Consider the following 13,924-nt stretch of genomic DNA (forward strand, 5'->3'; position numbering starts at 1 on the left):
TGTTGGTAACATCCTCTTTGTGCCCTGTCTTCTCTTCCTGTCTCTTAAAAAGATCATCACTGGACTTAGGGTGTCTTGGAAACTTCAAGAAGATTATATTTGAAGAATTTAATGACATGCATGAAGAGCAGTTTTTTTTATTCCTGAGTAAGTAAACAGCTGTGGGGTCCAGGAATTCAGTCATGGAACTAACTTTGGAGACACTCCTATTCCCTACAAGGTATCCCAGACTTGCAGCTGCTCCTCCAAGGAATATGCAAACAATTATAAGTGATCTGGACACTCCTGTGCCCAGGCTTGGGTGGGAATTGATCACACTGGTTGCTACCTATGGAAGGTGAAGTAGGGGTTATGAATAGGTGATGAAAAAATACAACCACTGAGGCAGAGGACCTGGTACTCCCTGTTCTCTGACCTTCTCTCCTCCTACAAGACTGCTTATCTCACTATAGAGAATTTCGGAGCCCCACACCATCATTCCACCATCATTTTCCTTTCCCTTTTTCTAGTTGAAGAATCCTACACAAAGAATTATAAAGGCAGAAAAATTGCCTGCTGGTCCAAAGAAGAAAATCTCGGGTATAAAGGGAAATTTAACATGTCATTTGAGCTGATGGAGTCATCTAGGTAAAAGGAGACCCTTAGATAAGCAGGTTGGCCTCTAGTCAACCTAAAGAGGTGGGCGGGATAATTAGTCCTTTAATGAGATACTGTATATTCCCTTCTCATAGCTTACTGAGCCACAGTCATTCAGCATCCAAAGTTGACCCACTTGCTGAATTATTCAGAAGAAAGTACCCTTGCCTTTCCTTTTTCCTACCTCTTTTCTATCCATGCTTTCCTCGGCGTCTTGCTTTTTCAGTATCTTGGACTTCCCTTGCTCTTTGTCTACCTTCTACCTCTCCACTTTTGTTAGCATTTGTCGGCCATTTCTCTGACCTTCCTGGCAGCTTTTTATACTTCTCCTTCTTTTCCACTCTTCTCTCCAAGCACCTACTGAGGTTTGCAGCTTCACTGGCCTCAACTGTCCTTTTAAACTTTCAAAAGATTGTTTCCGAGCTTCCATTTGAGTCCACTGTTAAATTATTTTGTTAGTGAGACTAAGAACCCTATGAATGGGTTCCAGGTTCCCTGTATCAACAAGGAACTGCCAGAAGACCTCTACAATTCCAGTAACAATACAATATTGCTTTGTATTGATCCAGACACAACTGTGCTCTTAGGTTCAGGCAAAACCATCAAGAGACGGACACTTCTTATGATGAACCAGTGGCTACTCCATTTTCAGAACAGTAAAGAACAGGAAGCAGAATGTATCCTCACATGTCTGCAAGTATGGCTGTCAATCACCGAGTCTAGTCCCACCCCATCCAAGGCTGAGAGAAGAATAAAATTGTGCAAATTTCATGAAGCAAGGGGCACGTTGTGCATCTGCTTGTGTTTAATTTCCAAAAGTCATTGTACTTTAGCTCTCGGCAGAAAGAAGCCTGGGAAAAAGCCTTGATGATTGCATTTCACAAGGAGGCCATGGGGTGGGGATGGGGCGCTCTGTTGCCTTGGGAGTTAGTTTTCTCTCTGCCATCTTTCTGATGCCAAACATCATTAGAACTTTCAATAGGGGAGGTACAAACAGTTCTTTTGTGACGGCCCTTCAACAACCTCCTTGAAGGAACACATCTAGTCCTTATTTAAAACATGATGTGAATTTGAAAGAGGTTGGTACTTGTGAGTTTTGGCTTAGCTGAATTTTTAAGAAAAGAAGGGGAAAATAAACTAACGGATGCTGCTGTTTGTTTATTTGTTTATTTGTTTATTTGTTTGTTTATTTATTTATTTATTTATTTATTTATTTATAACAAAGGGTGTAGAAGAATGTGGGCTGCTGTTTTTATAAGAAGTAGTGTGGAGAGCTCATTAATGGATGCATCTTGCCTTCCGGAACAGGGGCTAATATGCCCTGCCTGCTGGTGCCAAGTATTTTCTGCTGTTTTGTTGGGGGAGGGAGATAGGAAAAAAACACCCATTCTGTCCCTTCTGACCCAATCAGCTCATTCCTATTCTACTTTTTGCTGAGTTAGGACTTTTTACAATTTGGAAAAAAAAAATTCTTTTCTCTTTTCACCCCGCCTAATTTGGATGATGCAGGAGCAGAATTGGTAGATTAATTCAGGTAATTTTTCAGGTTATCACTGAAATAAGAATTACCAGAGAAGTGCAGAATTGGCTAGTAATGCTCATAAATGCCATTGTGGCCTTTATTCAGCTTCATGTGAATAACCTCGCCTGGGCAACAACAGGAGACACAATTACAATGCAGTCACAGTTCCAAAAATTTACTCTTCCTTCCAGATAATATGACATTCTTTTAAAGAGAGAGAGGGGGTTAGGGAGGGAGAGATAGAGAGAGAGAAAGAGAGAGGGAAGGAGGGAGAGAGAGAAGAAGAACAGGACCAACAGGACCAAAAAGAATGAAAATAAAGAAGGTATGTGGTTTGGGCTTTAGATAGCAACCAAACATGCTAATTTGGTCTGGGTTTTATTTTATTTTAAGAAGTCCGTTCTTGTGCAAGTACTGTCAGAACAAAGTGGCAATAAAAAAGTTTTATGCCTGCATTGCTTTCATTACGGCTGGGTTTAACAGTAATGGAGCATGGGTCAGCGGACGTTAAGAATGACAGTGGATGTTATTCTCTACCAAGGATTGCGTAAAATAGCCGTGTTTATTGCCCATCATATTTCAATGATTTTATGCCATCATCTGGGAGATGGAATAGATGACACTGTGGCAGGCAAGCATGTAAATAAATTAAGCATTAAGAACCAGCAAGTTGTAATCATCGTTCTTTGAGAACGCACTAAATAGTTGTAATCAGCGAAATGGACGAGAAATTGCACTCAATTGCCATTGCAGTTAGCAACACACACTGGCAAAACAAAACTGGGGTGAGAAAGGACATCTGAGGGGAGAAGAAGGCCTTCTGTGTGAGCTCCAAGCTCCAGAATCACACCAGGCAGATGATGGATGGGTCACTTTGCCTTCCTAACTTAAAGTATCAAGAATTGATGAGCACACAACATGAAGGTACTCTTTGCCAATATATTACCATTTCCTTCACAAAAGCCTTCAAGTCAGCTAGGCAGGAGAACCATGACAAATGCAAAACTCTTGTCTCATAATGTCTCTCAGAACGGCCAACTTAATTATTGAAAAGATCCCTTTAAATATTAAGATTAATTGGGATGCCAGGCATAGCACTACACTGTTGTAATTCCAACACAAAAGCAAAGGCAGGAGGATCCAGAGTTTGGGGCCAGCCTGGACTGCACAGTGAATTCCAGGTCATCCTGGGCAAGAAAGTAAGACTATCTCAAACCATATAAAGAGAGAAACAAAAGATTTATTAAGATAAAAGTGAAGGGGAGCAGTTAAATAGGTAAGGGTTTTTCAAATGTGGGATTCCCCATCCCTGCCATTTTCTGTTAGAAAGAAGATGGAAACTGTGTGTGGCAGGTGTTTAACTGCTTTATTGAATTAATGTTTGGCTGTTAATGCTGTAACTCTTTTTAGAAAGTATGCACCCTACTTTGTTTGCTTTCAATTTAATAAGGAGTAAATCTCGTCCTGGAAAAGCACTGTGGAGGTAAAAACTTTGTTTCTTCAATCTTATGTTCTTTATTTCTGATGTACATGAACAAATTTATTTATTGAGACATTTCAGTGCAAAGATGACAACTAGAGTTTCATTTGTCACCACACTCTGATTCAATGACCTTTGCCATTTACTGATAGCCTACAGAGTGAATTTCCTGACCTGTGAAAGCTCTTTTCTCATGTCACAAATGAAACAGAAATATGTGTGTCTTGTAAACCCCTAAACAAGGCCCTGCATATAGTACTTGCACAACTAACAGATGTTAGGACTTTCAGTGTGACAATCCAGACACCCATGCAGTTGGTATGTTGTTCCTGGCACACAGCAGGCTGGCATGCAGCTCGTGGCTGACTGGGCTTCTGCTGCATGCCAGGTGCTCTAATGAACCGCCTTATATGTGCCACTCTATTTGTCCCTTCCAATAATGGATCTCACATGATTCCATGCTGCAGTGAGAATAAACGAAGCTCATGGAGAGGGTAACCTGCTCAGAGACCATCTGCCAAGCTGGAATTTGGATCCAAATCTTCTAATCTAAGTGAGGGCCTCTCTCCCTCCCTCAAATGTGACTTCAACCGAGTGTACCAGCCAAGGGAGGAGGTGTGGACTGAAGCTATGCAATAAGAGCCAGGTCTGTGACTACATTGTTAACATTAGCAAAATAACTACCCTGGAGTCCTTTAGACTGGTTCTAGTGACAGGATAGAAGAGTTTAAGAGAATCTGGTTTAGACATTGGTGGATACAAAGATCACAAAATTTCAGTGTCCCTTCCCCATGTTCCATTTAACTTTGGGTTGCATCATAGTTGGATGCTATTATTCCTTGGGCTGGTGGCATTCTCCTACAAGTAGCTTCAGAACAGAAACAATGTCTTGTCCTAAAGAAAATCTCCCACGTTCAGTCTTATTCAGTAATTAAGATCATTTCCTGAGCCTACCACTCTGACCCAGAGTACCTAAATAGTACCAAGAATTGAGTGCATACTCACACCTGAAGCAAATGTCACCTAATGGATGTCTCTGTCATTGCTTTCGACCTACTGTACCTTGTTCAAGTCTGTATAAGTCCTCATCTTCACTTAACATTTATGTGCTTACATTGTCTTTCATCAATGGTATTTTCTTAACAAGAATAAGTGTCATTTTTTTTCTATGTTTTGGATTGTGGTTATAGCTTCCTTTCCAAAAAAATCTTGCCATAGTAACGTTCACTACATATATTTTTTAGAATGAATGATACAAAACTACCTAATGCAGAACTAAGAAGAATAACTATTTAAATAGTGATGGTATAAAGGCACACCATTGGCTAGCCCATCAGTGGGATTTTTTATTAGACATTATCAAATTATTGGAGATACTTTCTTATAGTTTTTCTCCTATGTATTGGCCCACATGATATGAAAACATATACAAAACCTTGCTCTGAAACAGTTATACCATTTTTATACATAATGTCCCCGGTCTTCAATGAACTAGAATGTCCTGCAATAAATGAGTAGATGAACTGTGGCACAACCAAATTAAAGAATAATATTCAGTGATGTGATCAGCTATGTAGCTATGAAAAGAAATGGCCACACCTGTTTGATGTATATTGTTAAGGGAAAGAAACCAGTTTAAGAAAATTATGCACCGTGTGGTTCCCAATATATGACACTTTAGAATAAGAAATTGTTTAAAGAGAAGCAAATGAGTTTTTGGCAGATATTTGGAGGATAAGGATGAGAAGGTTATAGAGGTGATGTCTAGGTAACTGTTCCAGATATCATCATGATGAGCGGTACTATAATGTTATATATGTTACTTGGCATTATCAAAAACCATTGAATTTTACAACACAGAGTGACTTTTAATGAATGCAAACAGAGGTCATTTATTTAGCATGTATGGGAATTCTAGGATGAAATGTAGAATGTAACAAATAATCTAACCACATCCCAAATGTAGGAAGTAGCCTTGCTGAATGATATAAGGTTTGGGGAGGCGCTCACCAAAGTGAGTTACAATCAGTGAAGTCTATAAAATCAGAGACCAAAGAAACAGCTTATAAGTTTATTATAGCTGATGAAGTTGGATCCTGTGGGGCTATAGGCTAAAAATTCTGGAGCCATTATTACCCTTGTGTGTTAAAATTAAGTAAATGGGTAGCAGATGGTAGTAGCCTGATTTCTCTCTTGTTGGAGTGGCGGTTACATGAAAGCAAGTCAGGAAAGTTGGGATGATGAATGGTACTATAGACTAGAATTTAAAATATCAGGATAAAGTCAAGCTCAGCTTCACACACAGGTGTAAATGTTTATGAATAGAAAAACCTATGGATATTTATCTCCTTGCTCTTTGATAAGAAGGCTGAGAGGCAATACCATTGCATCAGAATAAACACACAGCCCTCAAATCTTGGTTTCGAGTAGCATCCTCTAGTGAAAGGAAAAAAGACACTGTCTTAATCCTTTTTTTCTTTTGCTAAAGCAACTTAGAAAAAATAATTCATAAATAACAGAAATATGTTCCTGGCAATTTTGACAGGTGAGTAGTTAGTCACATGCCACTATGTGGAGATGTCTGGTGAGAGTAGTTCTCTGATTCCATATTGTCCTGCTGTGCTCTCACAGAGCAGAAGAAGAAAGATGAGGGTTTCCTCATCACCTTCCAGCCTTTCTGAAGGGTAATGATAGCATTCAAGAAGGTGGGACTTGCATGACGTCACGATTGATAACATGGTGGTACAGACCTCAGAGCAGGCTGGAATGGCAATAGTATTTCTCCCATGTAGTTTCCTACCTTAAACCATGACTCCAGTTATGAGTTCACAACTAAGAAGAACTAAAGGAGTTGTAATAATGATCAAGTTGTTTGGTGACTTGGAGGTAACCTAGGGGTAAGAGAGTAACATCTGATTTTGAAAACAAAACACCTATAAATTGGTACAGACTCCAGGTAATAATGAGTCAACACTGACTTATCATTCGTAACAATAACACAAGATGATGTTTGTCATGTAAACCGAGTTTATTGCATATAGATTTAGAGTATGTCCCAGTAAAATATTCTCATTTTTTTGTAAATCTAAAAGTAAAACATAGCTATGCAGGAAAAAGTTATTGGGGACTGAATCTCTGTCTAAAGATATCATCAAATAAAGGTGCAATAAACAAAAATAACAGAGGTAAAGAGGAGGACAGGGAAGCCAGGGCTTAGACTTTAGGTTAGACAAATTCATGACTTTATCTGCCTCTTCAAATCTATTTATCCAGCCCCTAATGAGGGCATATCTGGTATTGAGTCATTTCACAAAAAACAAAACAAAACAAAACAACAACAACAACAACAAAAAAAAAAAAAAAAAAAAAAACAGAGGGTATAATAGTGAACCCAAAAATGGCATAATCTACCCCTGGGGGATTGGCTGAGTATGGAAACATCATCAAAGTAACTAGGTGAAAAAATGTAGAATTCCTTCAGGGGTTGGTGTTTTGAAGGAAAGTGTGCACTCCATGCATACACAGGAGGTACACTTGAGTCCATCAGTGTGATGCCAAGAAAGGCACAACTGACCAAGTCAAACCTCCGTGCCCCCATGAGAGGGCAGAGGGCACGAGAGCTGCTCTTCTCCCAAAGAAGCCATTGACAACGTTTCAGGCTCATTGTGTCTGTGTCTGTTGTCAGCCTGAGCAGATTGGCTACTTTTCTATGGAGCTTTAATCATTGTCATCTTGTAAGCGACTGCTCCTCCAGGGTGGGAACAGGTGAGATTTGAGCAAGATCTCAAGACTTGTTCAAAGCATGGCTTCCCAATAACAGTCACTCTCCGTGTGCCAAGTGAGAGATATTTCTTCTTTATGTTTCCTTTTAGGACTCTACAACTTAACTTTCTATTTATTTCCCCCAGTCTTTTCTTCCCTTAATGATTTCTCCTTTGATAAAATAATAATGTTTGCGTTTTCCTTGAAAAATAAAAAGAATATCCCATGGCTATATTTCTTGCATTTGGTGAGTGTGAGGAATGTCTCCTTGAACCCTTTGTTAAGAATAAAAGGCTTTTAACCTCTTTCTTTGGTTCATTATGTAAATTATATTTTTCAGCTTTTTTTCTGCTCCTTTCTACCTTAACATCTACTCATCTTGCCTTTATTTTTCCGAGTATTTCTTCTTTTGTCTCCCCCCCCAAGACAGATATCATTGTTCATATTCATTTTCGATTTCAGGAGAATATATTAAACCCTTTCATGTGTTTACCTTTATATCTATTTTGAATATGGTAAAGGACAAGGAAATAAAAGAAGCAGGCTGGGTCTCCTGCATAATGGCAGGGAGCTTGCTGGAATGGCAGTCCTTTCTGAGCATTAAAAGGTAATCGTGTTGCATTGTGAGAGCTAGCCCAGGGTGCAACATTCTAATCTTTTCTGAATAACCACAGCCCAAGTATATTAATTATAGCTTAGGAAATCAACGCACTCTCCCAACGCATAGGCACAGTTTTCCAACAGACACAATGAGACCACACGGGCACAGAAATAAGATAATCCCTGAGAGCCACGCTGCGCTGCTGTCCTTTCCCCTCATTTCCATTCGAGTTTTATAGTTTCTGCAGGAGTAACTAAGCAGGTGAATGTCACAGAACTGGCTGTGACTATTTTTAGTTTAAACAACAGAGCCTATCCAAGATAAATGGACAGGTGGGATAGATCTTAACCCTGAGAGCCGGGCGTCTTTCTCACGACAAGCCATTACCTCTGCACTGTCCCACAAATGGCTTCTGGATGTATGTATGGGTTACATCATCGCATTAAGCAGGAATGAGCAGCCTTCAAAGGTTCAGCGCCAAGATGCACCTGGACTCTAAGCCTCAGACTTGAAAGCGAGCTTCCATTAAGTGATCCGTGAAGTCATGTTGGAGACACCTAATATAATTGTCACATTTCTTTGAATAGTTTCTAAATGAGACAAATTGAATGCAGGATTCAAAGCTTCCATGTTATTCCTTATAAACTGAGACTCTGAAAGGGGCAACTGATTGAAAATTTTATCAAAATTGAATATTAAAAGGGTGCCCTTATCAGTTCCAGTGGCCAGCTGTGTAACCAGCTGTGTCTTTTTAGTTACCAAGTAAAAAGTATGTATAAATCATAGTTTAGGGCCCTTTAGAGCAAAGCTGTTCGTTCGTTGTAGTTTTTATTTGTTGGATGTGCCATCAGTTATTCATTCAGCAAATATGATTTTGGTTTCCATGACACTGGAGCACCATATGAAAGGATAGGTTTGTGAAGATAACTGTTGTGCCCAAGATGTGAGCTGAAAGGGCATAGACTGATCATAGGTAAAATGTTTTCATTTGACTCCAGTAGTCCCCCAGTATTTGTGCATAGTATTCAGTGAATAAGCCACCATTGTTTTGAACTATGGGGTTTTGAACTCATGTATTCTTGCCGCATAACCTTGTCTTTCTTGACAAATTGAGTAGTTAGATGCCCATTTAGTAACTAGTTTAATATGAACTAGCATTAACAAAGTTTGCTATGAAAGTCTCGTGTAGAAGCCATTAGCACCTTCATCTGAAAGATGAGAGAGACATAAAGTTCAGTGGCTAAGAAGTATATACCAAGTTCTCAGAGTGAATAGGCAGAAACACAATAGACCAAAGGCTCATGTCCATAAATGCTTTATTCTCTAAGTACCAAATTTGAGGGCTGTACGCGGAATAAAAATGATCTTCTATGATATTTACCTTTTTTCCTATGAAGTTCAGATGTGCTCGGTTCTCATAAAAAAAAATGCACACTTATTGGGAGTGAACCCTAAACCACATTTCACTGGGAATTTCAAGATTTCAGTGGGACTTTCTCAGTAGTTGAATAATTTAATGGGGCATTAACTTTTATACAAACCAGTTTATATGACATCGCTGTTTATTTTTTTGTCACAGATGGTTCATGAAGACACACTAGTATGTGCCAGAAGTGGACTGCTGTTGCATGAAAGCCACAGTGGAGGTGAGCAGAAAGGCAAGCAGCATAGGATAGCTGCCGGACATGTGGCACAACTGAGAAGCACCTCCTGTTGGTGCATGCACTGACTTGTAGGCAGTGCAAATGGGCTGCTTGGTGGACTAGTGAACTGTGTGAGAAATAAGAGTAAAGGATTGACAGCAGGATGGTCTAGGATAAAGCCAGGCTAAAGAATCTACGGAAATAGTATGAACACTTTGGCTTTGATAGCACCAGAAGATCAAGGAATACATGATCTATAACATGATGATGATATTTGAGTAAGACTTCCCATGCTTGTTCCATTACTCATATGGTCACAGGTAAGTCATTTAGACTCTCTTCATATTGTATTTATATTAAAAGCTTAGTATTATTAATCGTCAAGAACCTTCCAAAATCCTTACTGATTTGTGTATAAGGAAGTGTTCATTAGGAAGGGTAAAGGGATGTAAACCTGATGCCAGATGCTTCCCTGTTGGCTACTAAAGCTTTCACAGATGTATGTCTTCCTTTGTGATCTCAGTAGGGAACTCATCTACGTTTATATGAGCACCCAGTGTATGGTATGTAGTAGTAAATAAATTTCCCTGCTAAAATGACATTTCTATTTTAAGTTCTTCAAAGTGAAATGGATATGAATGGATATGGGCATAGTCATGAGAAAAACCAAAGAGAGGTGCAATTTCCAAGAGTCCTTGTGGTATTTTGTCTTAGAGATCCTTAGGATGTATCTCTGTTGTGTCCCCTCTTCCTGGGTACCCCCTGAGGCATTCTCAGGGACATACTGTAAGTCATTTGTAGTGCAAAGAAGTGTAATAGAATAGGAGACCTTAAATGCTTGGGTAAACATAGTGGGGATAGCATTAGCGATACCACAGACATATTCTCCTAGTCATCATTTCTGGAAGTAGATCACCCTAAAAAACCAGCCATTCTGTAGTCCAGGTGGTGAGATACCTCTAGAAAACATGGACCAGAATCTTGGCTGTATTGTTTGCTCAGTAAGATGCTTGGAAATTAAAACCCCGCACTAGGATCTATCATCTACAAGCCACTTGTGAAACAAAATATCTGTTTTTCACACATAATCAGGCCTTTGTTGATTAAATTAACGTGGTTTCCCTTTATTTATACAATCACAGGAAACATTACTTGGAGATTTCTGCATTCTCACTTCTTCATATAATCTCTATATTAAAAGTTTACTTGTGAAAGTACCAAGATTTCTAGTCCTAAAGCTACAGAACTGTGCATATAGACATGCAAGTTGAGACATCAGAAATATAGACCTGCTTGGGTTACATTACCTTTATTTGTATGATATTCCATACTATGGCCACAAGGGTGTACATTTCAAGACCTTCAGTGGGTATCAGAAAAATCAAACTAAACATTGTGTAAAAGCACTGGGGAACTACTAGAATTAACTGATATCTGAGACAACTACTAAGTAATATGCAGCTAAGGTATGGTTTGCAGGACAAGGACATGTTGGACAATGGAAAACAAGGATAATATAACATTTCATTGCCATTCTCAGACCAGTATAACATCTAAGACAAAATGTTTCCTAGAATTTTCCATTTCATAGTGTCAGACTGTGTTGCCTATGAGTAAGGGAAACAGCAGAAAGCAAAACGATGGAGAAGAAGAGAATATTGTGTTACTGTTTGGAATGCCATCAACCTCAACTACCTTTACCCAAGATAGGAAATCACAAACTCCTGAAACACTCCACCTGGGACTGTGTGACCAGCAAAAATTTGCCTCAGTAAAGGCTAAGAATCTCCTCTCTTCTTGAAGGAAAGAGCTGACCTTTCCTGTTCTAACCACCAGAGGGGACATATAGTGCTTCATGTTCTGATCTGTACATAGGAGCCAAGAGGTCTGAAATGAATGAACTTAACAGCCTTTATTATTCAAGGGTTCCAGAGCATCAATTTCTCACAAATTTCAAGGATGAATTAAAGCTCTACTCTCTTTTTGCTCATGCTCTCCTTGAAGGATGATTGAGATTCTGTCAAAGAATCTGAAGATTTTCCAGTGGGTCCCACAAATGCTTTTGGAGGTTACCATGTCTTATTCTTTCCTTGCAGTAATGATAAAACACCCTAAGACTGGTCTGTGCCACAGGCATTGAGTTCTACCTTGTTCATGTTTTTGTATTGAAATCCCAAAACAACTACATGAGACAAATCTCATGCTAATGCTCAGGTCTTGGGAGCTTGCACAAAGAAAATAACTGCAAAATTAGTGAAACGAGTTTATGTTTGTTTCTTTCCAAGATCTGCAATTGCCAAGAATCCATAATTGGTTTTGTCTAAGAACTGCTTAATGGTATTAAATAATTAGCTAGAACCCCTATAATGTTTGTACCTATCACAGCTATGTTTACTGATCTGAAAAGCCAAGACTACAAAAATATTTATAACAGAAGATCATAGAGGAAAAAAGTCTACTAGTCACCGTGTGATACCTGTACCTGCTATTTAGCCTCCAGAAACTTCCAAGGCACACTCAAGAGAAAGTGACTGTAAAAGAGGCAATGACATCTTGGTATAATTATAAAAATATGTTGACATAGTATACCCTCTAAAGGGGCTTTGGGTATAAATGGATACTCCTAAACCACACTCAGAACAGTTATTGTGATCTTCCTTGTTGTAGTTTATGCTATAGCCACATCTCTTATATGTTTAATGTAATGCAGCCTGATGTAAATATCTACAAATTAGACAATTTATAGCTTTCAAATACTTTATTTTTATAGCCAGAAATGCATTTCCTTTGTACTGTTTGAATGTGATAAAGACTTCATTTTTTTCTTTTCAAACAGTAATTTGAGTAGTGTTCAAATAATATTTGAAGGTTATTGTCATCATCAATGTGTTAGTCAACTTCGCATCTCTATAATGAAGAAAGCTGAGCTAATTATGAAGAGAAAAATGTTTAAAGGTTATAGTCTGTGTGATCCACTGTTTTTTTTTGTTTTGTTTTGTTTTTTTAGCTTTCGAGAAAACAAAACAAAGCAATCAACAACAACAAAAATATTAACAGCCCAAGAATTCTTCAATATTTTTTAAAACTATAAGCCCAATGACTTAAAGACCTCCCTTCCATTTGGATATTTCTCTCAAAGGACTCCACAACCTTCAAATTCTAACTAGTCTTAGGACCAGGCCTTTAACATGTGTCAGCTTTTGAGTGAAGTCTAAGACCCAACCTATAACATCATTTCTCCAGAGCTCTCCCTCTGCCCCTGTCCTTTTCCCACCACAGAACATGTAAAAAGTTGTTGTAGGACAAAACAATTGTCCAGGGACTCGGCTGTGTTGGTCAGTCAGCCAGGACTGAGCTACAAGAACAACTGTAGTCAAACCCTGTGATCAAAAAGCAGAGGATAAAGATTTTTTTAAAAATCAACTGGCATTTAGAAAAATAACACAGCACATTAGGGGCGAGGGAGCACACAGGAAGGACATTGAATTCAGCCTTCAGAGATCTATGAAAATGAGGAAATATACTGCTAAATTCATGGCTGCATTTCAAAGGGCCTATTTTTAAATCTAACTCCATTTTCCAACTTGATGTCACTTTCAACATTGACTTCCAGTTTTCTCCCTTCTATTGAAATGTTGAAGATTTCTTTTTTTATACTCAGACACATTGCTTTGCATTTTCAAAGTCAGGCCTCATTGTTATTCCTTCTCCAGGTCCTTTTGTATCATTTCCCTGATATCCCCGGTATTCATAATATCTCCCAAATGAGTACCATCTGTGAATCTCATCACTGCGCTGTCTGTTCCCTATTCTGCCTTATGAATGAAGATGTTAAATAAGAACAGACATTGTAGGGCAGCTGCTTTCTGCAGCACCCACCAGGCATGCTCTCCGTCCTTATGGCCCCTCCCTGCTGACATTCATTACATGATGCTACAGTCCCTCAAGTAGCTTTGAACCTCAAGAGATAAGAATGCTCCGGTGAATTAAAACTTTTGAGTTATAGTACCGCAGGGTTTACTTAAATTTCTATTAAGTTCTGAGTTCTGGAAAGCAGTTGGCTGATCTCCTTTGCTCTCCATATCTCCTCTACCTGCAGTTTAGAACCACTCTGCTCTTGGCTGATAAACGTACAATTCTACATGCTGGAACGGCTTTATCTCAGTGTGCCAGATGAAAACACGGAAATGGGTACCATGATCCTGTGGCAGGGGAGAATCTATGATGTAGCATTAGTAAGGGCTGTGATAATAAGGCAGCTTGATATTCTTAGTTCATCA

The sequence above is a fragment of the Micromys minutus genome (genome assembly GCF_963924665.1).
Source record: "Micromys minutus genome assembly, chromosome: 22".
Taxonomy (NCBI): domain Eukaryota; kingdom Metazoa; phylum Chordata; class Mammalia; order Rodentia; family Muridae; genus Micromys; species Micromys minutus.